This window comes from Manis javanica, chromosome X (genome assembly GCF_040802235.1).
Source record: "Manis javanica isolate MJ-LG chromosome X, MJ_LKY, whole genome shotgun sequence".
NCBI classification, from domain to species: Eukaryota; Metazoa; Chordata; class Mammalia; order Pholidota; family Manidae; genus Manis; species Manis javanica.
Genome location: NC_133174.1, coordinates 51340266 through 51367723, shown reverse-complemented (window position 1 = coordinate 51367723; position 27458 = coordinate 51340266). Strand labels below are relative to the sequence as shown.

At 38.4% G+C, this 27458-nt stretch overlaps 1 protein-coding gene across 2 annotated transcripts in view; it reads left to right on the top strand.

Moving 5' to 3' along the window:
- Positions 1-27458, top strand: part of ARHGEF9 (Cdc42 guanine nucleotide exchange factor 9) — a 442967-nt gene that overhangs the window by 14753 nt on the left and 400756 nt on the right. For both annotated transcript variants that reach the window (XM_073228002.1, XM_073228001.1), the window contains exon 2: positions 21533-21655. The gene's annotated coding sequence lies outside the window, so the exon portion shown is untranslated. The remainder of the gene's footprint in view (positions 1-21532; positions 21656-27458) is intronic.

Sequence of the window (27458 nt, the reverse complement as noted above, 5' to 3'; positions counted from 1 at the left end):
GGTCATTACTTTTCCTATCTGTGCCGTGAGGATGGGACCAAGTGATTTCTAAGGGCCCTCACAGCTCTGTCATTCTTAATTATAGAATTCCAATCCCAGAAGGACAGAAGATACTGGTTTAGGAGGGTGGTTAAGAGCAGGATGTATAAAAGAAAGTATGTCTGAGTGGTAAGCATTCCCCAGAGGAAGTGTCTATGCTGGGTGCTGGCATTAGACTTGGCCTTAGGTTATTGTAAGTTGAGATGTAAGCCAGAGAGCTCTGGCTCCAGGCCCAGGGGCAGCAGTGGCTCTGGAAGGCCTCTGGGTTTAGTTATATAAAGGCTTAGAAATCCTTATATATAGGCAAATACACAAGATTCCTCCTCCTCTCCTACACTAGGGGTGTATGGGAGCTAGCATCCAGAATATATTACTACTCTATTCTCTCCATCTTCATTCCTCCCTCAAGTGATTACCTCCCCCTGTGATTACCCATCTCCTAGTTCTGGACAAAGTTTTCCTGGCCATTTACTGTTCCCCAGAGAGACACACTAGGCTGGTTATATATTTGAAGCAGAGTGATTTTTTTCCCTGGGTTTGGATCTCCTCATCTCTCATTAAACCCTCTTCCCCAAGACTCTGGGACTCTTTGCCTTTCTAGGTTTGGGAGGTGAGAGAGATCCCTACACTAACAATGAGTTTAAGAGGAAGTAGATAGTTTTGCTAAACCTTCGTCTTGCTGCTTGGGAAAGAATGGACCAGAATTTTCTGCTCTAATCTTCCCTTGCACATTGCTAAAACTTGGAGTGTAAACTGCCTCTTGGCTGAGCTGAGAATGCCTAGATGAATTGTTACAGCCTGGGCTCATGATATATCTCAGCTTAGAATCACAGGAAAAATTTCTTTCCTGATCTTGTCTTTAAAAAAAAAATCCTAAAATCTTACAAAGAATAGTATATGTAAAACTAATAGTACTTACATAGTATATAATATGTGCCAGACACTGTTATTTCTATATATATAACTTGGTTAATCCTTATAACAGCCTACCTTGACCTCTTTGTACAGGAGCTAACAGGTTTGGCCAGTTTGAAAGCTCTGGTAGAGAAGGGGCTGCTCAGCCTGAGCCCATGCTGTTCCCCTGGCAGAAGCTTTAAAATGCAAATGACCCTGCAACAGTGGGAATGAGCAATGCAGCCCTGTTCCCTTACCCAGAGATGGGCTTATGAAGTTAAGAGATTGGGGTTGATTTGGGAGAAGGTGTTGGTGAGGAAAAGAGTAGGAGTGACTTTCAGTTAGCTTTTATTGAGGGCCAGCTGTGTGCTTAGCTTAGGATCAGCCATGCTATAGAGGGTCAAGAGAGGTTGTAGAGGAGGTTAGAGGGGCAAAGACTGCAGCCCTAGAATTTTTACATCCAAGACCTCCTCATTGCACTTTGGGGAACAGCAAACAATAATTAAGTTCTAACTTGTGTGGTTCCAATACCCAGAATCTCAAAGAAAAGGGAAGCCACTTCTTGCTGAGGTGAGCCCAGGGCTGACTTTTGTAGAGTGTGTGAAGAGGAGTGGAGATGATATTCCAGGCAAGGTTTGAGGAAATGATTATTCTCCTCTTCCCACTCCCTACCTGGGACAACTACTTCCTTTTTCCACTGTCCCAGACCATTTGATGGGGACAATTTTGGCCATGGCTGCTGGCAGCACAGTGCTGGACTTGGTCCCCCTAGTGGGAGGTGCAAAAACCAATATGGCTGATCCCCTGTGCCTCAGTCTGGTGGGTAAAGGAATGGCACAGTGTGGAAGTACCTACTAAAAAGCTATGCATAGGGGAGAACGCTATGGACCCCATGCTCTGGTGAAGTAAAAGAGGGAGAGCTTAATCAAGGAAGGCTTCATAAAGAAGGTGATACTCCAAAGTGGGTGGACTGGGCCTGAGTGGAAGAGAAGTGGGAGATGAAGTTAGATCAGTAGGCTGAAGGCAGATTTGGGAAGGCCATGGCTGCTGAGTGAGAAACTATTTGATTCAGAAGTCAGCTGTTTGAAGAGTGTATTGGAAGATGAGAAATCACAACGCAGGGTAACTGAGAGAAGGCTACTATGCCAACTCAGATAAGTGAGGCTCTAGGTCCAAACAAGGGCAGTGACAGTGGACTGTGGAGACAAGGATGCATGGAAGACATACTTAGAAAGCATGCTGAATCATTATCTTTTAAGAAGTAGCATCTCATCTCCTTCTTTTGTTGCTCCATGTGACAACAGAGGAAAGACATAATTCCTAAAGCCAAGAAAGGAAATTTAGAACAGATTTCTTAGGGTACAGTCTGGATATTATGGAATTGCTTCTTTTTCTATTAGGTGTGATAATGGTATTGTGGCTATGTAGGGAAAAATCCTTATTTTTAAAAGATGCATACTGAACATATAAGGTAGAACTTCATAATATCTGTAATTTAAAATACTTCAGAAAAAATAGCTGAAGCAGTTACAATGGAGTGTTAATAATTGTTATATCTAGGTGATAGGTATGTGTTTATTGTACTACTCTCTGTACTTTTTATATATTTAATTTTTTACAATAAAAGGTTAAGAAAAATACAATCTTAGAATAGCCCTTATCAGAATCACTTGGGGAGCATATTACACATGCAGATTCCTGAGTGTCATGTCCAAACCTCTGGATCAAAATCTCAGATGTGGGGCCCAGAAGCCTGCATGTGCATCAGCCCCTGGGGATTTTGATGCCCATTCGAGTTTGGGAAGTGTTCATTTACCATCTAGCCCAGGGACTGCTGCTTTTCTTTTTTAATGGTGCCAGGTCCTCATTTTCAGCAGTGGCAGTTCCCATATTGCAGATTTGCAGAGGCTTAGAGCAGAGAAGGAGCTACCTAAGGTTCTTTTGTCATGCAGGAAACTGGACTGGGAAGGTGATAACACATACCCTGAACTGTGATGACCCATCCCAGAAGCTAATGATTGGAATTCCCCAGGATTTTATCTCTTCCTTGCTGGAATATCCAGCATAGCCTTCATACATCTCCATGTGTCATAGGAGTCAAAAAAACAAAACAAACAAACAAAAAACACTACCTCTGAGATGAGAAGAGTATCCGGCTCAAATCCCAGCTCTGTATTTTACCAGCTCAGTAGGCTAACTACGCTGAGCCTCAGTTCTCTCATCTGGAAAACTTGGGTATTAATGGTACCAATTTCACAAGGTTGATGTGAAAATTAAATATGGCGATATAGAAGAAATTGTCTGTTATATAGGAGAGGTTCTATAAATGATGGTTTATGATAATTATTTATAATAATATTTATAGTTGTTATATACAATATGTATTTTGTATAATATTGTGTGTATTATAAGTACATATAATACATATAAAATATGAAATATTATAAATAATTGTATTTATTGTTATTATTTTTCATATCAGAGATGGTCTCTCTGGTTCTGAATGTCCTTGTTATCCTATCACTTGGGTGCAGGCAGACACCATAATTCTGAGACACAAAGGATTCTCTACTAGAGCCTGTGAAGAATTTAACTCTTATACAGCCAGAGGACCCTGAAGTACTATGTCTTAAACTCTCCTCCACAGCTGTCAGGATACTATTGATAAAGGCCCAGAAGAAGGGGATGCAAATGTTGAAAGAAACCCTGAGCCTGAAGCCTGAAACCTGAAGCTCATCTCCAGGCAGTCAGTGATCAAGCAGATTTAAAGTACAAAACATTTTGTAGCATTGATTTCCACAGCTTCTGCCAAATGGAAGGAAGGGAAAGGAACACCCCAACTTTTTCAGAAAATTGGAGGTCAAGGGTCATAGAAAACAATAAGCATGGATAAAACATCCCAGAGCTCTGTGGAAGAAAGAATACCATCTTCTTTTCCTTGTAATGTGGATCTACCATGTGGAAGTGGCCCAGGTCAAAAGCCCAGAGTCTTCTGTTCTGTGGAGAAGTCCAAACTGGCTTTACCAATTCACTGGCTGTGAGACTTCAATATAAAGATCCTTTACATCTCTGGACTTTAGTTTTTGCAGCTGCAAAGAAGTGTGAGAGAGTGGAACTCACTGAATTTGAGGGCCTTTTGTAGCTCTGCTAGCCTGAGTGAAAAGTTTTGTCTCTTCAGAGAGAGTTCAGGCAGAAGTGATCACGCAAGGAATAGTTTCTGGGACCTGAATTGCTAAATCTATATAAAGCCAAGATTTTGACTATTTAGAGTTCCTTGATATTCCACATGAATTTTAGGATAGATATTTCTATTTCTGCAAGAAATGCCATTGAGATATTTATAGGGGTTATAGTGAATCTGTAGTTTGGATTGGGTAGTATTGTCATCTTAATGATATTAAGTCTCCCAGTCCATGAGCATAGGATTTTCCATTTATTTGTGTCTTCTTTAATTTCTTTCAGGAATGGTTTGTAGTCTTTAGTGGACAGGTCATTTACCTCTTTGACTAAATTTATTTCTAAGTATTTTTTCCTTTCAATGCTATTGTAAATGGAATTGTTTTCTTATTTTCTTTTCTGGATGACTCATTGCTGGTGCATAGAAATGCAACTGACTTTTATGTGTTGATTTTGTATCCTTCAACTCTGCTTAATTTTTTTATTACCTCTAAAAATTTTTTTATGGTGTCTCTCGGGTTTTTAACATAAAAGATCATGTCATCTTCAGAGATGATTTTACTTTGATTTTTCCAATTTGGATGCCTTTTATTTTTTTCCTGCCTAATTGCTTTGGCTAGAATTTCTAATACTATGTTGAATAGAAGTGGTGAAAGTGATTATCCTTGTTTTGATCCTCATCTTAATAGAGAACCTTCAGTATTTTACTATTATGTATGATGTTAACTCTGGGTTGTTCATGTAGGGTCTTTAACATGGAGAGAAAGTTTCCCTCTATTCCTAGTGTATTGAGTCTTTTTATCATGAAAAGATGCTGAATTTTGTCAAATGTTTTTTTGATATAAATTCACACAATTACATGTTTTCACAAATCCTTCATTCTATTAGTATAGTATTACATTGAATGGTTTTCATTTGTTGAAACATCATATAGTTGTGCCATGTTTTTAAATCCATTTTGCCAATTTCTGTGTTTGGTTGCAGAGTTTAATCCATTACATTTAATGTAACTACTGAAAAGGAAGGTCTTACTTCTGCCATTTGCTATTTGTTTGTTGATTTTCTTACAGCTTTTTGCCTCTCATTTTCTCCATTACTATTCCTTTGTGTTTACTTGATTTTTGTAGTGACTTGTTTTGATTCCCTTCTCATTTCCTTTTATGTATATTCTATAGATTACCATGCAGATCATATGTAATATCTTAAAGTGATTACAATCTCATATGAATTGATTCCAACTTATCTTCAATCACATGCAAAAACTACTTCAATAAAGCTATGCCCCCTTTATGCTATAAATTTCACAAATTCTGTCTTTATTATCTGCCCAATAACATAGATTTAAATTTTTTATGCCATTGTGTTTTAAATCCTGCAGAAATATAAAATAGAATTCCAATCCAAAATTACAGTACTGTTAGCTTTCTTATTTGCCCATGTATTTACATTTATATCTATATATGGTGTTGAGTTACCTATTCAGTGTTCTTTTATTTCAACTTAAAGGATTACCTTTAGCATTTCCTGTAGAGCAGTGTTCCCTTTGTAGGGGTGGTCTTGGGCTATGATGTGCTGGAAAGGTCAATAGCCTGGTCGCCCAGAAGGAAAGTGGTTACCTCAGGTCACATAACTAATAAATCACCAAGCCTAGAATGCAATCTAGGTTGCTTGTCTCAGCCTAGTACCTTTGCCACATAGAAGCAACTGAGAGTCTTGAAGGATTTGCATAGAGGTGAGATGGGAATGAGAGTATACCAGACTGAATATGAATAGCCTTCATGACCTAAATAAAGGTTGAAGAGACAGAGAACCAAGAAGGGCAAGTTGGAAGGCTGGCTGGAAAGAAAGATCTTTTTCGGGCAGCAGGATTAGACTGTGACAACTTTTTTGTTCTGGAAAGTCCAACAGGAAGAAAGGGTGAATGCCTTTCCAAGGGTTAGCCTGAGGGCTGGCATTGGAGCTTAGTCACCTGACATTCTAGAATACCTGGAGCCTGTGGCTCTTTGACTAAGCCATTGGCTTGTGGTTCTAGATATATCCATTAGATGGCACTGTTGTGTCATTTTGAAATACTGGCAGTCAAGGGGCTTGAAGAGGACTAATGGGGTGGACCTGGCCACTCTGACCCTACTTTAGCCATCAAATAGACTCTTCATTTTGGGCTCAAAGAGTGCCCTCCACACTTGTCTCCTCAGAGGTTACTCTTTTCCCTCCTCCAAGAAGTTCCAGGATGTTTTGATCTGCCTCGGGTTTTTTTTTCCCTGTATGGTGATTCACATATTTTTTTAACATATTATCTCTAGGTATCTGTGACTCCACTCCTTTGTCATGCTAATCCCGCTACCTCTATCCATCTATCATCCCCTTTCTCATTATTTAGATCTCTTTCTCTCCTCTCATAATGCTCATTGGCTTCTCATTCATGGATCAAGGCCATTTCACTGTTGAAAGAAAAGCCAACATGGAGTTATGTAAAGAAAAGTACACACTGTCCTAGCTCTTACTGGAGGTGTTTAATAATGTTTGGTATTCTCACTTTCCAAAATCTGAAAAACATGTTTGAATTCTAAAACACATGATTTCTAGGGTCTACATTAAGGAATTGTGGCCAAGTATCACCTTTTTTATAGTTTTCTTTTTAAATGATTAAATGAATTCATGTTTCTAAAGAATTCATGTTTTTAAAAGTTCAAAATATATCATTTCTTATTGTTTTTATTATCATTTTGGCCAGATTACAGAGGACTTTGACTGCACAATAGGGGATTTAGATTTTTATACCTAGGGAGCTATTGAAGGTTTTTGAAGAAGAAAGTAATATGATTCCATTTTTATAAAAGTAATCTTGATGATCTTGTGAATGATACAGCAAGGGGGTTGGGTGTCAGACATGTGAAAGGGAGAACAGAGACATTTTGTAATAATAAGAGCAGTGTAAATGAGACATGAAGGTATATTAGGACAGGGATGAAGAGAAAGGGATGCCTTCAAGACATGTTTCTCATGTAGAATATGCAAGATTTGGTGATGTGGAGGATGAGAAAGAGAGAACAGTAAAACAACTTATGGCATTTCTAGCCTCAGGGGCAGTTTTCCTGGCATTGATAAAAGTGAGTTTGGTTTCATTACTCCCCAAATTGTACAATAAGGAAAATGAAACTATCTGATTCTAAAACTTGCTCAAGGGGACATGGTGAATTAGGAGCAGAGTTGGGCCTAAAACCGAGGTCTCCTGCCCCTCTCTTTATCTATATACTCTTACTTCTTTACCATATGAAAACACTTGGTATGTTAGAAAAATCCTAACCAAGTATGATGGTTCCTGTGTTGGTTCTACAAAGGTGGTAATTTTGTCCCCTAGATTCCGTTTCATGTTCCTCTGCCTACTTGGTGCCCCCTCTGCCCAAGAACTGTTACTTCTTGAACCTTACCAAATAAGTGTTGCAGTTTATTCACTCATTCGTCATTGTGGAGGATGCAAAAGTGCCTTACCCTGGTATCCCTTGATACTCCCTCACTTTCCTAGGAAATATCATCTATGTCTATATCTACATACATATATATATGTGTGTGTGTATGTGTGTGTGTATATATATGTACATATATGTATATATATATATATATGCACTTTCTTCCCTTATCCTATCCTGAGGAAGGGATCAGAATTCACCATTTTCTTCTTAGGGTGAAAGTCAAGTGGGGGACCTTGTCTGAGCTATTATAAAGTTGCCATTTCAATGCTGAAAGAAAAATCAAATCTCATGAAACAAAAGGCATTTCAGGTCTCAGCAAACAAGTGAAGAAAGCATTTTTGGTGTGGGGGAATGAGGAAGATAATTCCTAGGCCTTGACATATTATATCATGGAGGCTGAGTACGCTACCCTGGTACTGCCAGTTTGAAAGAAAATGGGCAGCTATTTGAGGTTTTTGAAGAAGGGAGCGAAGTGAATACATTGTTTTAATCAAAGTAACCCTGATGACTTGGGGGAAGGGAAGGGAAGCTCTTAGCTCCCACTGGGGAACCTTGAGCAAATAATTTCTAATAATAAAGTAATAATTTTATAGCTAGTCTCCTAAAATACCACAGATATTTAATGTATTTAATGGATTTTGTCTTTGTAACCCCCTTATGAGGTAGGGAGGGCCAACTGTTGATTTTTTTTCACTTCAATTTCTGAGGAAACAGAAACCCAGAGTAGTTGAGTGCCCAGCTAAAGAGTCCAACAGAAAATGAGGGCAGATTTGAGATTAGGCCTCAGGTCTCTCAACTTCTGGCCAGCATAGCATTTTGAATGCCTCTGGATGCAAAAATGGCTCTGTAGTTCATCTGCATCCCTCCCAGGGGACTCAAGAAATCAACAATTTGAGGTAGAAGTTTCTAGATGCATGAGGGGAAGTTGTAGGGCTGATGTTGCAGGTCATTAGCTGAGAAGAAATGGGCAGATGACACTAGTTTCCTGGATGAGAAACAAAATATTGAAAAGTATTTTGACTTTAACCCCTTAAATAAATTGTATTTCAAGGGTGCCTGATTGAAAGGGACTACCTTGGGGTCAGTCCTCCTGGGATGTACCTGTCCACCCTTGACCAAATGCTGTGCTCCCTAGAGTTCTGGTTGCATGTATGTTGGAGAGGGGCCTCTCTGTCCCTTTTTTTGTTTACTCACCAGATATTGATTGCTTACTACATAACACTGTTCTCGGGACTTGGGAATAGAAGAAAACAAAATATGTGAAATTCTCCACCTTGTTCCCAGTGAGGATGGCAGTCCTTGGTTTCCTGGTGGCTGGTGCTCCTGCAGGTGGAGAGGCAGGTTGCAGTGTCCATGAGGTTTAGGTTGAGGGATTTTATCCATTAGCCATAGCTTTCTGAAGAAATGGGTCTAGAATCCCTCTCTATATGGGAATTCTTGTAAAAAAACAAACTAAAGGACTGGAGAAAAAAAAAAACACCAGAAGTCCTTTGATCAGATCCACAGCCAGATTTCCATCATACTCATGTTATTTTTAAAATATAACTATTTTACTATTTTATTAGAACATTTTTTAACATACAGAGAAATAGAAAGAATAAAACACTGAGCACCCTTATGACCATCACCTAGATATAACACAACGAATGCTTGGCCATACTTACTTTATCTATATTTTTCTGAAGTATTTTAAAGTTAATTATAAATATGACATTTCATCTCTAAATGTTACAGAATGCATCTCTTAACAAGAGACATTATCCTATATACCAATAGTGTCATTAATCGCCTCTACAAAAATGAACAGTTCTTTAATATCCAAAACTAGTTCATATTCAAATGTCCCCATTGTCTTACAAAATATCTCTGATAGCTGGTTTATTCAAAGTGGGATTCAATCAAGCCCCAAACATTGCATTTAGTGGTTTGGTCCATTAAGTCCCTTTTTATTTAAAACAGCTCCCATCCCCAACACACATACCATTTTTGTCGTTATTATTAAAGAAACCAGGCCAATAGTTCTGACGTTCTACAGATACACTACCTTCTGATTTTGATGTACTTTAGTTTGTTTGGAAAAGTAGAAATATATTTTTGTGGTTCAAAACTCAAAAAGTACAAAGGAGTACATGAAAAATCCTTCTCCCAAAACCCTAAAGCCACCACCAAAATACTATTAGCATTAATAACTGAATTCATTAAAGTTACAGTATACAAAATCAATATACAGAAATCTGTTGTATTTCCATATACAAATAATGGACTAGTATAAAGAGAAGTTAAGAAAACAATCTCATTTAAAGTGCATCAAAAATAACAAAATAATTGGAATAAATCTAACCAAAGAGGTGAAAGACCTGTAGTCGGAAAGCTACAAGACTCGTAAAAGAAATTGAAGACATCACAAATAAATGGAAAAGATATTCCATGTTCATGGATAGGAAGAATTAATATTGTCAAAATGGCCATATTACCCAAAGCAGTCTATAGATTTAGTGCAATACCTATCAAAATACCAATGGCGCTTTTCAATGAACTACAGCACATAATCCTAAAGTTTGTGTAGAGCCCTAAAAGACCCTGAATAGCCAGAGAATCTTCGAGAAAGATGAACAAAGCTGGAAGTATCATATGCCCTGATTTCAGTCTGTACTACAAGGCTACAGTAATCAAAACAGCATGGTACTGGAAAAACATAGACATATAGCTCAATGGAACAGAATAGAGCCCAGAAATTAACCAACACTTATATGGTCAATCAATATCTGACACAGGAGGCATGACAACACAATGGGGAAGACAGTCTCTTCAATAAATGATGTTGGAAAAACTAGACAGCAACACACAAGAGAATGAAACCAGATTACTGTCTAACTCCATAAATAAAAATAAACTCAAAATGGATTAAAGACCTAATATAAGACATGAAACCATAAAACTCTTAGAAGAAAATGTAGGTAGTAAACTCTTGGACTTCAGCAGTGGTAATGTTTTCCTGGACTTGCCTCCCTATGCAAGGGACACAAAAAGGTAATCTACCTAATGAGAGACTGTATTTGCAAATGATATATCCACTAAGGGGTAATATCCAAAATATGTAACGAACTCATACAAATCATCACCAAGAACACCAAAATAATCTGATAAAAATTAGGCAGAGGCGGGAGGGGGTAAAAGATGGCGGCTTGAGAAGTGAGGCAGAAACTTCCTTCCCAAACTACATAAAACATGAAAGTACAGTAAATACAACTTAACAGCTACATGAAGACTTCCTACATCTGGAGAAAAAAGACCTCACAGGGTAAAGTAGCAAAGCCTTGGCAGGACCCAAGCCATCCCCCAACCTCAGCCCAAAGGTGAGAGAAAGAGAAATGGAGCTGGGAGAGAGTAGAAGCCCAGGACTGCTGAACACCTAGCCCTGGATATCTGCTCTGGGAGCACAAACCCACATTACATGGTATTCTGGAGATTAGTGGGGATGGAAAGCAAAGACGGGTGGAATTCTCAGAGAGACTTAGATTCCAGCTGCTTGTGGAGAAAAAGTATGCAAAACCAGACCCCCTGAGAAAAAGAAAGGCAGGCAGTTTGAAGGACACTGGCTGCTGCTCCTTCCTCCCAGCAGGTACTAGTCCTGCTAACCTGTCACCCCCAACCTGGATGTGGAGGCAGGCATTACAGCTGGAAAAGCAGGAAACCCTCCCAGCTGAGCTGTTTCCTCCTGGCAGGCACTGGTTCAGCTCACCTGATATCCCTGCCATTGCTGCAGCTCAAGAGAGGAAAATTTCTGGGCACTAGAGAGTCCTGCCTACACAGAGTCATTATTGTAGAGGAAACACTAATAAAATGAACTAGCAAAGGTATTTGGTCCAAACAAAACTATAAGAAAAAAATGCCAGAGAGAGGGCTTAGTGAAACTGAAATCACCAATGTTCTTGATAAAGATTTCAAAATAAAAGTAATAAACATGCTCATGGAACTACAGAAAAATAATCAAGATCTCCAGGAGTACTTCAACAAAGAGATAGAAAATTTAAAAAAAATACAGTATCTGAAATGCAACATACAATGGAGGAAATTAAAAGTAGATCAGATGAGGTAGAGGAGATGGTAAATGAAATGGAAATAGAGAACAGGAAAATAAGCTGAGAAAGGGAGAGTAAAAAGGATCCCTAGGAATGAAAGAATAAGAGCTGTGCAACCAGTCCAAATGGAACAATATTTGCATTATAGGGGTACCAGAAGAAGAACAGAGAGACAAAAGGATAGAAGTAATAAGTCTCTTTGAAGTAATAATTGTTGAAAACTTGCCCAATCTGGGAAAGGAAATAATCACTCAAGTCATGGAAGTGCAGAGATCTCCCAACACAAGGAATCCTAGGAAACAACACCATGACATATAATAATTAAAATGGCAAAGATCAAGGACAAGGAGACAGTGTTGAAAACAGCCAGAGAGAGAAAAAACATCACTTATAAAGGAAACCCCAATCGGGCTATCAGCAGGTTTCTCAGCAGAAACCTTACAGCCCAGAAGGGAGAGCCATGATGCATTTAATGTAATGAAACAGAAGATTCTCCAACCAAGATTACTCTACCTGGGAAGATTATCATTTAATTTGAAGCAGGGATTAAACAATTTCCAGATAAGCAAAAGTTGAGGGAATTCACTGCCAACAAACTGTCTCTGCAGTGTTTCTTGAAGGAACTGCTCTAGATGGAAGTGCTCCTAAAGCTAAATAGCTGTCACCAGAGAAAATAAAACCACATTAAAGGATGTAGACCAACTAATTCCTAAGCAAACACAAAATTAAATAAACTACTCACAGAATTAGTTAAGGGATACACAAAGAGGACAGAATATGACACCTAATATATAAAAAGTAAAGGAGGAAGAAGAAGAAGAAGGGGAGAAAAAGAACCTTTAGATTGTCTTTGAAATAGCGTAGTAAGTGAATTAAGATAGACTGTTTGATAGTAAGCTGCCCATGAACCTTTGGTAACCACAAGTCTAAAGCCTACAGTGGAAATAAGTACATACCTATCAATAATCACAATAAATGTAAATACACTGAATACACCAATCAAAAGACATAGAGTTACAGAATGGATAAAAAAATAAGACACATCTATATGCTGCTTACAGGAGACTCACTTCAAACCCAAAGACGTACACAGACTAAAAGTGAAAGGATGGAAAAAGATATTTCATGCAAACAGTAGGGAGAAAAAAACAGGTGTTGCAGCACTTGTATCAGACAAAATAGACTTCAAAACAAAGAAAGTAAGAAGAGACAAAGAAGGACATTACATAATGATAAAGGGGTCAGTCCAACAAGAGGATATAACCATTATAAATATCTATGCAACCAACACAGGAGCACTGACATATGTGAAACAAATACTAACAGAATTAAAGGAGGAAACAGAATGCAATGCATTCATTTTAGGTGACTTCAACACACCACTCACTCCAAAGGCCAGATCAACCAGACAGAAAATAAATAAGGAGAGAGGACAACAGAACACTGAACAACATGCTACAACAGGTGGACCTAACAGACATCTATAGGACATTCCACCCAAAAGCAGCAGGATACACATTCTTATCAAGTGCACTTGGAATATATTCCAGAATAGATCACATGCTAGGCCACACAAAGAGTCTCAGCAAATTCAAAGAGACTGAAATTGTGCTGACGTGCTTCTCAGATCACAAAGGTATGAGACTAGAAATAAATTATGCAAAGAAATCAAAAAAGCCCAGAAACACATGGAAGCTTAAAAACATGCTCCTAAATAATCAATGGATCAATGACCAAATAAAAACACAGATCAAGCAATATATAGAGATGAATGAAAACAACAATTAAACAGTCCAAAACCTCTCAGATGCAGCAAAGGCAGTTCTAGGAAGAAAGCATATAGCAATACAGGCCTACCTCAAGAAAGAAGAACAATACCAAATGAACAGTCTAAACTCACAATTGACAAAACTAGAAAAACAAGAACAAATGATGCCCAATGTCAGAGAATAAATAAATAAAATTGGGAGGAATAAAACAATTGAAAGAATTAATGAAACCAGGATCTGATTCTTTGAGAAAGTAAACAAAATAGATAAACCTCTGTTCAGCTTATCAACAATAAAAGACAGTATATACACACAGACAGACCCAGAAATGAGAAAGGAAAAATCACTGCAGACACCACAGAAATACAAAGAATTATTAGAGAATACTATGAAAGTTATATGCCAACAAATTGGATAACCTAGAAGAAATGGACAACTTTCTAGAAAAATAAAACCTCCCAATACTGACCCAGAAAAGAAACAAAAAAATCTGAGCAGACCAATTACCAACAATGAAATTGAATTCATAACAAAAAACTACTTAAGAACAAAACCCTGGCCTATATGGCTTCACAGCTGAATTTTATCAATCATTGAAAGAAGAGTGAATACCCATCCTCCTTAAATATTCCCAGAAAGTAGAAGAGGAACGAATACTTTCAAATTCATTCTATGAAGCCAGCATCACTCTAATACCAAAACCAGACAAGGACACCACAAAAAAAAAAAGAAAATTACAGACCAATATCCCTGATGAAGATGGAAAAATCCTCAACAAAATAGTAGCCAACTGAATTCAGAAATACATCAGAAAGATCATCCATCATGTCCAAGTGGGATTTACTCCAGTAATGCAAGGATTATTTAAAAATCAATCAACATCATATACCACATCAACAAAAAGAAGGACAGCAGTCATATGATCATCTCAGTGGATGCTGAGAAAGCATTTGACAAAATTCAACATCCATTCATGATAAAAACTCTCAAAAAAATGGGTATAGAGAGTAAGTACCTCAACATAATCAAGGCCATATATGACAAACTCACAGCCACCATTGTACTTAACAGTGAAAAGCAGAAGGCTTTTCCTCTAAGATGGGGAACAAGACAAGGATGCCCACTCTCACCACTTTTATGCAACATTGTACTGGAGTTCCTAGCCACAGCAATCAGACAACACAAAGAAATAAAAGGCATCCAGATTGGTAAGGAAAAAGTTAAACTGTCACCATTTGCAGAAGACATGATATTGTACATAGAAAACCCTAAAAAACCCACCAAGCACTACTAGAATTAATGAATTCAGCAAAGTTGCAGGATACAAAATTAATACAAAGGAATCTGTTGCATTCTTATATACTAACAATGAGCTAGTAGAAAGAGAAATCAGGAAACAACTCCATTTACAATTGCATCAAAAAGAATAAAATACCTAAGAATAAACATAACCAAGGAGGTGAAATACCTATAGCCAGAAAACTACAAGACACTCATCAGAGAAATTAAAGAAGACACTAATAAATGGAAATACTTCCTGTGCTCATGGAAAGCAAGATTTAATATTGTCAAAATGTCCAACCTGCCTAAAACAATCTACAGATTCAATGCAATCCCTGTCAAAATACCAATAGCATTCTTCAATGAACTAGAAGAAACAGTTGTAAAATTCATATGGAACCTCACAAGACCCCAAATAGCCAAAGCAATCCCAAGAAGGAAGAACAAAACTAGGGAGATTATGCTCCCTAACTTCAAGCTCCACAGTAATCAAAACAATTTGATACTGGCCCAAGAACAGACTCATAGATCAATGGAACAGAATAGAAAGTCCAGATTTAAAGCTACACATATATGGTCAATTAATATACAATAAAGTAGCCATAGATAAACAATGGGGAAAAGGCAGCCTCTTCACAAATGGTGTTGGTAAAACTGGACAACTATATGTAAGAGAATGAAACTAGGTTATTGTCTAACTCTAGACACAAAAGTAAACTTGAAATGGATCAAAGATCTGAAGGTAAGTCATGAAAACATAAAACTCTTAGAAGAAAACATAAGCAAAACTCTTTTGAATATAAACCTGAGCAGCTCTTTCCTCTACACATCTCCTCAGGCAAGGGAAACAAAAGCATAAATCAACAAATGGGACTACATCAAACTAAAAAGCTTCTGTACAGCAAAGGACACCATTAGCAAAACCAAAAGACATCCTATAATATGGGACAATATATTCATAAATGACTTATCCAATAAGGGGTTAACATAAAAAATATATAAGAACTCATACACCTCAACACCCAAAAAACAAATATCCTGATTAAAAATGGGCAGAGGATCTGAACAGACACTTCTCCAAAGAAGAAATTCAGATGGCCAACACGCACATGAAAAGATGCTCCACATTCCTAATCATCAGTGAAATGCAAATTAAAACCACAATAAGATATCACCTCACACCTGTTAGGATGACTAACATCCCACAGACAAGAAAAAACAAATGCTGGCAAGGATGCGGAGAAAGGGGAACCCTCCTACACTGTTGGTGGGAATGTAACTTTGTTGAACGGTTGTGGAAAGCAATAAGGAGGTTCCTCAAAAAGCTAAAAATAGAAATACCATTTGAGCCAATAATTTCACTCCTAGTAATTTACCCAAGTAGAACAAGATCCCTGATTCAATAAAACATATGCACCCCTCTGTTTACTTCTGCACTAATTACAGTAGCCAAGGTATGGAAGCAACCTAAGTGTCCATCAATAGATAAATGGATAAAGAAGAGGTGGTACATATATACAAGGGAATATTATTCAGCCATAAAAAGAAAAGAAATTCTACCATTTGCAACAACATGGATGAAGCTGGAGGGTATTGCTCAGTGAAATAAGCCAGGCAGAGAAAGACAAATACCAAATGACTTTAGTAATTAATGCAGTGTAACAATGAAGGAAAACTGAAGGAACAAAACAGCACAAACTCACAGACTCCTAGAAGGGACTAGCAGTTACCAAAGGGAAGGGGTTGGGGAGGGTGTGAGGGGTGGGAGAAGTGGATTAGAGGACACTATAATTAGCAATCCCAATATGGGTAGGTCACAAGGAAGGCAGTACAGCACGGAGAAGACAAGTAATAACTCTATCGCATCTTACTATGCTGATAGACAGTGACTGCAGTGGTGGGTGAGGACTTGATAATACGGTGAATGTTGAAACCAGAATGTTGTTCATGTGAAATATTCATAAGACTCTATGATACTTAAATAAAAATATATGCAGAGGGCCTGAATAGACATTTTCCCAAAGAACACATACTGATCTCCAACAGACGCATGAAAAGATGCTGATTATCAGTAACCATCAGGGAAATGCAAATCAAAACCAGAGTGAGATATTATTTCATACCAGTCAGAATGACTGTTATCAAAAAAAAAAAAAGGAGAAAGAAACAACAAGTCTTTTCAAGGGAACCTTTGTAGGCTGTTGATGGAAATGTTAATCGGTGCAGCCAGTATGGAAAACAGTATGAATGTTCCTAAAAAAGTTAAAGATAAAAATACTATACAACCCAGTAACCCCACTTCTCAGAAATTACCCAAAGAGAACAAAACTACTAATTTGGAAAGATATAGTTATGGGGAATAAAAAATAAAACAGATGAAATATTAAAAATTATTGAAGTATCTTTGTGTGTTGTCAGATGATAACTACACTTATAGTACTGAGCATTTAATAAGGCATTTAATTGTTGATTCACTATATTGTGCACCTGAAACCAATATAATATTGTATATAAACCATATTTCAATAAAGAATAAAAATTAAAACAATTAAGTGTATAGGTTTCTCTGAAGTCTAATTGAGGAAAAGGTACAAATATGCAAAATTGGGAAGGCAAGAGAGGAATGAACAAGTTACTTTATTATATGAAAACTATGGGCAACTCTGCTAAAATTCTGAAATAGGTGATTTTGGTAGATTATATGTGTTGAAATAAGAAATAGAACATTTTTTCTCCACACCATTTTTTTTTAATTGAAGCATATTGACATACAATGTCCTATTAGCTTCTGGTGTCCATCCTAGCAATTCCATATTTTTGCCGGTGTGAACCCACAGTCAGTGTAGCTGCCATCCGTCACTTCGTGGTCACTGCAGTGTCATTGGCTCTGTTCCCCAACAGATGCACTTCCATCCCATGACCTACCTACTTTCTGACTTGGAGTTTGTGCCTCCTGACCCTCTCACCCTGCTGTGCCCATCCCCCCAACCCCTCCGACTCTGGGACGATCAGTTTGTTTCCTGTGTCTAGGAATCTGTTTCTGTTTTGTCTGTCTTATTTAAATTCTACATATAAGTCAAGTTCCATGGCAATTCTCTTTCTGGGACTGTCTTACTTCACTGAGCATGATGCCCCTGGGCCGTGTGTGCCGTTTCTTCCTGCCAAGGAAATAGAACATTTTAAAAGACAAATATTCATGAAATAAATGGACACTATTATCAGAGAACTGTCCCCCCAAAAGCTCTCAGTTAGTTTTATAGGCAAATTATATATATATTTATAACTAAATACCAGTTGTGCTATATACAGTCCCATAGAAAAACCTGATAAAATTCTCCATTCATTTTATGATTGTACCAAAACCCAGATTCTATTACCTAACAAAAAAAACACAAATCAAAAAGATATTTTTGCAGAAATTGGTTCTGCAGAAAACTGTAGATCAAACCCACTTATAATATGGTTCCAAAGAAATCTAAGCAAAATAATAAATCTTGTGCCCCAACATAACAAGAAATAATAAATGACCCAATAGGGTTTATTTGTGAATATACAGGTGGTTAAATATTAGTAAATCAATTTATGCAACACATCACTTTGAGGACATGGGAGAAAAATAAGATAACTACTTCAGGAGATATCAAACATAATATCCATTCCTGAAATTTAAAAAAGAAGTACTTAGCAAACTAGGAATAGTATACTAACTTAACATTCTAAATAATATTTTTTATATCAATAGTATTTTAATTAACAGTGAAATGCTATGGATGCCCTTATAAAAATCAACAAATAACTGACATATGAAGGCAGCAACTCTTATATCCATATTTAAAATTCATCTGTGTGTGTATGTGTATTTATGTCTTCTAGCCAATGCAAAAAGATATGAAACAAACAAAAAAGATGCATACAAAGGAGAAAATTTCTTTTCAAAGTATAATGTCTATGTAAAAACAAAACAAAACACACATACATACCCAAAAATAGAAAATCAAAATAAATAAAAATTCAACAATTCTTATGTTTTCTGTGTATGTATATATCATAAATATATATACATACAAATGGAATTGGAAAACAATGAAAAGTTATCTAATTCACAAAAAACATAATACACAAAATTTGTAAGTATAGCCTTAAAACAATCTGTGTGGAACATGCATGAAAAATATAATGCTTTCTAGAAGGACATAAAGAGAAAAGAAATAACCATGTAAATGTTATAAAGCTGCCAGTTCTTCCCTAAGAGATACATAAGTTCAGAGTCTTTTTTAACATAAACTCTAGCATTCAGTAAGTAACTTTACATTCTCTAATAGCTTTGGGTAATTTAAGATGCCAGGTAAGATAATCCACAGTGAACTACTCAGGCAAATACCTAGAAAAACTTCAGCCTCATTAGGCAACATTTACTGAGCTCTTAACTTTGGACAAGTAACAGTTACCAACACTGGCAACAAGAATACCATGTGTGCTCCTAAAGTACCTGGCCAGAATCCAGAAGCACTTTGAGTACTCAGAGCAAGTTGTCCTTAGCTGGTCCTTAATATCACAGCCCAGCTAGAGTAGTCCCCTCTGGAAAGTGAACCAAGATCTAAAGAACTGCAGCCTGCAGCTCCTAAAGAACATGCTCTCTGTGGACACTGTAAATGGTGCAGAGAAAAGAGGCCAGGGCTTGAGAATCCTCCTAACAAAAATCTGAGGAAGAGAACATGCAATGTGTTGTGTTGTGTTGATCAAAAATGCAAGGTTGAGTCCAGCCTTGCTTCTCAAATTTGACTAAGTGACCACGGCGATGGAGAACTATGCCTTCAGAGAAGGAAGGGTAATGGAGGGACTGACTTCCCATCTGACCCAAGCACTGCTATACTGTATTATGACATAGGCTGACAAGTTCTGAAAAAGAATACAGATCAGCTCTGCCCAACTCCAGGATATTCCAATCTACCATAATCTGTAAGACCAATGTGAATGCCAAGATACAGCAGAGAGCAGAGTACTGGCTGAGTCACCAGTGGGGCAGAAATGGGGGGTGCCCCACAGGAGCCCATGGCTGGACTGCAATAACAGCCCTTGCTGGCACAGCAGACACCTCTGGCACAGCAGCAAAACCACACATACCCTGCTATTAGAATACAGTCCAAGAAAGGAACAGGGGGTGTAATGATGTCCTTGGTGCATTGCTTGAATCCTGTCTTTCCTGTGACCTCCAGGATCAGCTCTAGCTGTAATACCATCCCTCTTCTCCACTCAAAATTATACAGGTTTCAAGACTCAATTCAAATGCCTGCTTTTATCTGTGAGGTATTTTCCAACTTTATCCTGGCCCTGTAAAAGCAACTCTATCAGAATTCATCACTCAGAACCCTATATTCCTCAGCACTTTGCTTACATCTCCAACATGGCATTTGTTTCATGTTACCTTTGATTCTATTAAATTCATGTCAGTAGACTATTGACTGTATGAAAGAGATGGGACCATCTCCTTTGATGCCTAAAACATTAGTTTGCTCAGCAATATAGGGATGCTCAGTAAATATTTTGAAGTAAAAAAAAAAGAAAAAAGAAAAATCTCCCTCCCATGCCAGTGCCTGGAAACCTAGTTCCCCTTTCCCTGAGGAGTGTTTATAGTCACTGGACTCATTTTGAATTTCTTTTGGGACTCCCTGGGACTCACATTGTCCCACAGTCCACTGATGCCCTGATAAAACTCAAGAAACTCATCACATCTGACAGAAATCAACCTAAAAGATGGAAAAATAAGTTCAAGAAGAATTTAGATAGGTTTATGGAAGAGGGAAAATCTTGATTATGAGGAGACATTTGGAAATATTAAGTGAAAAAACAAAGTACAGAGTATTATGTATAATATTTTACTATTTGTGTAAAAACATGGTGTATATATTAATGTTTGTTCACATATTCATTTTAAAACCCTCTGGAAAGCTACTCAAGAAACTAACAGTGGTTATCTGTGGGAGGGAGTGGGGGGTAGACTTTTAACTGTACACCTTCTAATATATTTAATTGTTGAGCTATGTTAATAATGTTCTTCTCACAAAATTATATTACCTAGCTAAAAACAAGGAAAAAATGTAAAGGATACTTGGGTTTGCCAGACTATGAGGTTGATGTTTGTTCTTCAGTTCATTCATTCATTCATCCATCAAATAGTTTTTGAGTAGAATAGTTTCAGGGACCCCATGTACTCATCACCTAGAATTAATAATTGCTGAAATTTGCCATAGATATTTTGTCAATTTTTGATGACATATTTTGAAGTAAATTATAGACATCATGACATTTCACTTTAAGTATTTACCTCTCTTAAGTCTTAACTATATATATTAACATTTCCTTGTATTCTTTGAGATGTAATTCACATTCCATAAAATTTACTCTTTTAAAGTGTATAATTCAGTGGTTTTTAGTATGTTCAGAAAGTTGTACAACTATCAGCACAATTGATTCTAGAACATTTTCATCAGCCCACAAAGGAAACTCCAAACCCATTAGTAGTCACTCCCCAGTACCTCCTACCCTTAGTCCTTGGAAACAACTAATTTACTTTCTATCTCTATGGATTTTCCTCTTCTGAATATTTCATATAAATGAAATCATACAATATAGTGTGTGTGAATGTACTTGGTCATGATGTAAAGTGTTATTTCTTACTGTAGGGTTGTGATAATTAATGTTAGAAAGTCATCACTATAAGGTATGGAGCCATGCCCCATTTGCACTACAAAAAGTGAATCAGTGCTGACCAAGCTTTCATCCCTGGTCATTGGTACTCATTCACTCTTTCCCTCAGGAATTGACAGCTGGGAGGGAAAAAGTGAGCCCTGCTCATTAAGAAAACATCTAAGCTTCATGGACACAATCTGTGAATCATGGATACAAGAGCTGCAAATCCATTTGCTACCTCCCTGTCCAGGTAAGCCTTGACATGTTATTTGATTACTCTATGCCTCAGTTTCTCAACTGTTAAATTGATGGCAAGTAATATGGACATCAGAGACTTGCTATGAGCACGAAAGAATGGTTTTGAATCTGATATGTGAAGCCTCAGGCATCAGCAGGCTGTTCAGTAGTCAGGGAAAATTGTTTCAGAGCAAGAGTTACGAGATTGGCAGCCTTTCAAAAGGGTCAGGAGAAAGGTTCTGATCCCATTTCTTATGCATGTATTCAGGGGGTGGGTGGCTACAAATCAATGAATGTAGCTGGAATGAGGAGGAGAAAGTAGAGCTTGCTTGGAGGTAGGGATAAAGGGAATTCTCTCAAGATCAGTGGGCTGGGGGTAGATGAGGAGGGGTGAGGCTGTGCTGCCAGTTTTCAACCCTCACAGAGATGCTCCTTTGTTGACTGCTAGGCTGTGGCAAGGGAGGTGTGGCAGCTGGAACTGCTCTATAAGGGCACTGACAGGCTCATGTGCTAGATCTGGCACAATATCAAAAGTTGCCAACTTCTTGACTGACATGGATTTGTGCCTCAGCGCAGAGGCAAGCTGCCACATTGTCATCAAATGTCTGCGGCACCTGTAGTATAGGTTCAGGTTGCCAGCTATTAAGAGCTGTCTGGTTCTGCTGTTTTCCCCTCTACCTTTGCCAACAGGATGAGGGTAAGGAGGGAAGAATGAAGTGGGAAGCAGCTCTAAAGGCCACACATATTTTAGGAGTTACCTCAAAAGACTTGTGATTGGGAGGTATGACCTAGAGCACCCCACCCCCTGCTACCACCTTCTGAGTTTACTGAAAAAATATGGACTTCTATCATTTTGAGTGTTGATAGGTTAATTCCTGGTGCTATTGCGTATGTCCAGCATATCAGAAACAAGAGGGACACTGGCAACAGCATTGAGTCTTGGAATGCCTGGTCATGTTGCTGATGTATCTTTGGTCTGAGAGGAAGAGGAAGAGGATAACATGAGAGTAGTTCCAGATAATTAATGTTTCAGCTAGCATATACAGTTTTTTTCTGGGTTTGGTAGATTAATAAGGAAAAGTTTCACTTCTAGACTCCAGGAGACTCCCTCCGTGGGAGACTCACACAAGAGGGACAGCTCAGCATAGCAGGCAAGGATCTGAGCTGCAACTAGCAGAAATCAACTCTGATTTAGCCATTCAAGGAATACATCAAAGCATATTGGGGCTCTCACAGAATTCCTGAGAAGGCTGGAGAAGCTAACTTAGGGTTACACAGCCAAGAACAATGCCCTAAAATAATTCCGCAGGATTTGTCTGTTAAGGATATTTTTATAGCTGCTACACTAGGTACTAGATGCTATGATCTGTATCACCAATATTTCTAGCCCTGAACACAGATACCCCCCTAGCTGCCATGTTGACTCATGGACTCATTCTTGGTACTATACCAGCACTGCTACTCAACGGTTACTGCATACTCCTCCAGAGCTCCAGAGTCAAAGGCCCGGTGGGTCCATCTGATAGACAGAGCCTAAGTCATCCTGACCACAGTGGTCGTGGGGGATATGAAAGCAAGCTTCTGGTATTTTCAGTTTCTCTGATGGGAAATGAGCTCCTCCTCCTACCAAGCCTCATCAGGAGGAAAATTACCCAATCACAGAAAGTAAATTCACATATTGGGTGGTCAAGTAATGACAGATGGCATCACAGCAGGGATGCAGTTAAGGATCAAGGCAGTGGTTTTCAAACTGTAAATTGCAACCCATTAGCTTCTCCTGAAATCATTTTAGTGGGATGCATTTCAAAATCACTTAGTGGGCTGCATTTAGTGGTAGCGTTTTAAAAGAATGAAAGTGACTGAATAAAATAGAAAATATCAGAGTGCCTAATATGTGGTAAGGTCAAGTACTGGTTCTTGAAACCTTTATTTGGGTTTTCTTCTTTTAGGTTGAACCATATGAAATCACCAGCATCTGACTATTTTTGGCTTATAAAAGATAGCAATTTCATATGATTTAACCTAATAGGTTGGCACATAAATGCATTTATTTTTATAACTTTCAATTGAAAATTTTCGGAAGCCACTGGGTTAGAGGATGGAACTAAACTGCCTTTATTGTACCTAGAATTTGTAATTAGGACAAATCAAAGATGCCTGGGCATTCAGTGATGTTTCCAGTTGAAGTACAACGAACTACGGCACTTTCAAGGCTAGGAAGGCCCTAGGGGACAGTGACTCAAAATGGTATGCTGGAGGAAAGAGAACTTGGGCTGGTTTCTTTGAATGTCAAAGTCTGACCAATGGTGAAGGAAAGGGGTAGGGCCCAGGAGTATGTTCCAGTAGAGGTCAACAATGAACTTGAGCCAGGACTTCAAGGTGAGCATGAGCCTAGAGAAGGGGTGGTGCTCTGGAGGTTACAGTGAGCAGGAAAAAATCCAACCTCCCCAGAGTCATTCCCCTTGGGATTAGGATTAACAAGACCAGGCCAGGTTTTCCCCTTCGGCTGAGTTATGTGTGAGCATGCAGTGTTGGTTAGGATGCTTCTCAAATTCTAGAATCCCAGGGCTTGGAAGACTTCCTTAAAGTTTATTGGTCCTTTTCCCTGCCTTTAGGCAAGCCTATACTTAACCCCTCACAGACCATGGGAAATCTGTTTTTAAAGCTCTGAAGAGAGAAATATTAAACAGCCTCCTCTAGCTGCCTGTTTAACTGCTTAATAACTTATGGTTGTTAGGTTCTTCCTCTTATTTTATTCTACCTTGTATTATAATTCATGCCTTGTCTTAGTGCTCACAGTAGACAGAGCATTTTTTTAAAGAATGGGGCTATGTGGGAGGATTCTGGGAAGATGGCAGAGTAGATGGAATGGGGCTATATGCTTATTCTTCTTGTATGTAGCCCTGCACTAATGTAAATCAAATTTGTTGAATATGCTGTGAGAACAGAACCAGGACCAAAGGGTAGACATTTCAGGAAGGCTAACAATCATTCAGCAGAATAAGGAACTTGTAAAAGGATTAGTGGTGACCTTAAAAAGAACCCTTTGAGAGACATGAGTTCCCTGTTTCTAGAAGGGCTCAAGTAGAACATGAGTGAATGCTATAGTGGTGATACTTGTATGGTTGCGGTTAGGAGGGGACCCTAAAGTCCTTTTGCCCTTGGTTTTCTGTAAACTTCATTCCCTTTATCTCTTTCCACCCACACCATGTGTTCTATGCCTCCAACTCCATGAGGTCACCTCACTCTTCTGTCAGGGCAGAAGGGAAGCAGCCATCCATGGTCAACAGATTGAGGCCAGCCCTGGGAACAGAGCCTGAGTCTAACAGTCTCCAAAGCCCATGCTTTGTCCATGTTCATGGAGTAGCAATGGTCAAAACAATTCACAATTGTGTGCTTCTTGCAAGTTTGCATATTGTTCTACAGAAATCATTGTGTCATTCTTATTAGTTACTTGATCTGCACAAAGGAAGCTTGGAGGTACATAGGGAAGGTATCATTTTGGCCATTTTCCAGATGAGGTAAATGAGGTTCAGCAGGATTGAATGCTGTCCAAGAGCCAGGATTCCAAACCAGGGTTTCTCTGCTCTTTTCATTATACATATCACCTCTCCCTCCTACTATTAAATGAAGAAGTTGACCAACATAGTGCTATTCCAAAAAATCAGGACTAGGGGACAAAAATCACAGGAAGAACAGATGTTAATTTTCAAACAAAGAGAAGGTGTAGTCAAGAGGGTTGGCCATAGAGAGCTGCATCGAGAATGAGTGAGTTCCCCAACACCAGGGAGTAAAGACTGGAAGATTGCTTTCTGGGAATGCTGAAAAGGGAAGCCAAATCTGGAAGGGAACTGAGGATAGATGCCTTCTAAGGCTTCTATTGACATGACTTCTGAGTCTTCCAGCTCTTATTGTAATTGGCCTTCAAACTCCTCAGAGAAGGCTAAGTTTTTCTTTGTTTCCCTGACCTCAGTTTAGCTAAGCTAGTTAACATCTACACAAATGAGTAGGTGGTTTTCTATGTCTTGTTCTCTAACTCAAACATTTGTTTCCTCCCAGCCTCTCTTCTAAGAGCAGCAACCTGGGCTCCATGGAACTTGTCTGACACCTTTTTGTTTCCCTTTCTTCTGTTTATCCCCATTGAGACTTTGACTGTGGAAAGAGACTGGCATAAATTATTGTTCTCATCTCTTCCTGCTTCTTCTGTTTTGCTCCCTTTACTACAACACTCCCTTCCCACTCCTAGCTCCAATTCTCTCTACCCCTTCCCCAAGCTGGCATAAACTCCACAACCTGGCCTCAAGTTTTCCCAAATAGTGATTTCATCTTCAGCAAATTCCCATTTTTCTCCCACCCCTCCACTCTGACTTTCAGGCTCCTTAGTATTCTCACATCATCCATCTGAAGTGATTAGAAATTCTATGTGTGATAACCAAGTCCCTGAGGAAGTAGGATAATCCAATTTCATTAAAATGGAGGTTGAAAGACTCTTTTCTATAAAGGGCTAGATTGTAACTTTTTTAGGCTTTGACTACCACTATGGTCTGTACCATATATTCTTATTTTTCATTTATAATAATTTAAAAAGTAAAAATCATTCTTAGATTGTAGGCATCTCAAAAACAGGACTGTGGCTGGATTTGGCCCAAACTCAATAGCTTACCAACACCTTCTGTAGAGGATTTTCCCAATCCAGTGTTCAGCAATCTTCATAGGCAAGAAATTCTCCTCAATATCTAATTTTTGTCCCTCATGGTACAGTTTAAGGCCATTTACTCCTGGTATTTCTGTTTCCCAAAGTGCTCATACCCTGCTGCTCTTGCCCATTTCCCAGAATTTTTTACTACTCTCTTTTCACCCCTCCCCCAACAGCAGAATACCTTGATTCTTTCCTAGATTTTCCCTCTCCCCTCCACCCACAAAAACATTTCTTAGGAAATCACACTGTGAGTGAATAGAATGTGAAACTGGAGAGTGAATATTTGGAAACACAAAGTCTGAGTTTTGTTCAGACTGTTGCCTGAGTTCCATTAAGCTCTGAACCTGTGGATGGCAGTGATCTGGTTTTCAAGACTGGACTCCAATCCTTCTTGCTGTTAGTTCTCCAGGATCTTGACATGACCTCCTTCTTCCCTTCCTCCCTCCCTCCCTCCCTTTCTCCTTCCATTCCATCTCCTTTCTCAGGTAATATCATTGCCACCCAGGCTCTTAGAAAAGCATGGCATGATTTTCCCCAGTGTTTCCTTTTTTTTTTTTTGAGAGGGCATCTCTCATATTCATTGATCAAATGGTTGTTAACAACAATAAAATTCTGTATAGGGGGGGTCAATGCTCAGTGCACAATCATTAATCCATCTCAAGCCTAATTCTCGTCAGTCTCCAATCTTCTGAAGCATAACGAACAAGTTCTTACATGGTGAACGAATTCTTACATAGCAAATAAGTTCGTACATGGTGAACAGTACAAGGGCATTCATTACAGTAACTTTCGGGTTTTGATCATGCATTATGAATTATAAACAATCAGGTCAAATATGAATATTCGTTTGATATTTATACTTGATTTATATGTGGATCCCATGTTTTTCCCTTTATTATTATTACTGTTTTTATTTTTAATAAAATGCTGAAGTGGTAGGTAGATGCAAGATAAAGGTAGAAAACATAGTTTAGTGTTGTAAGAGAGCAATTGTCAATGATCAGGTGTGTGCCTGTGGACTATGTGTTAATCCAAGCTAGACAAGGGCAATAAAACATCCACGGATGCAGAAGATTTCTCTCAAAACAGGGGGGGTGAGGTTCTAAGCCTCACCACT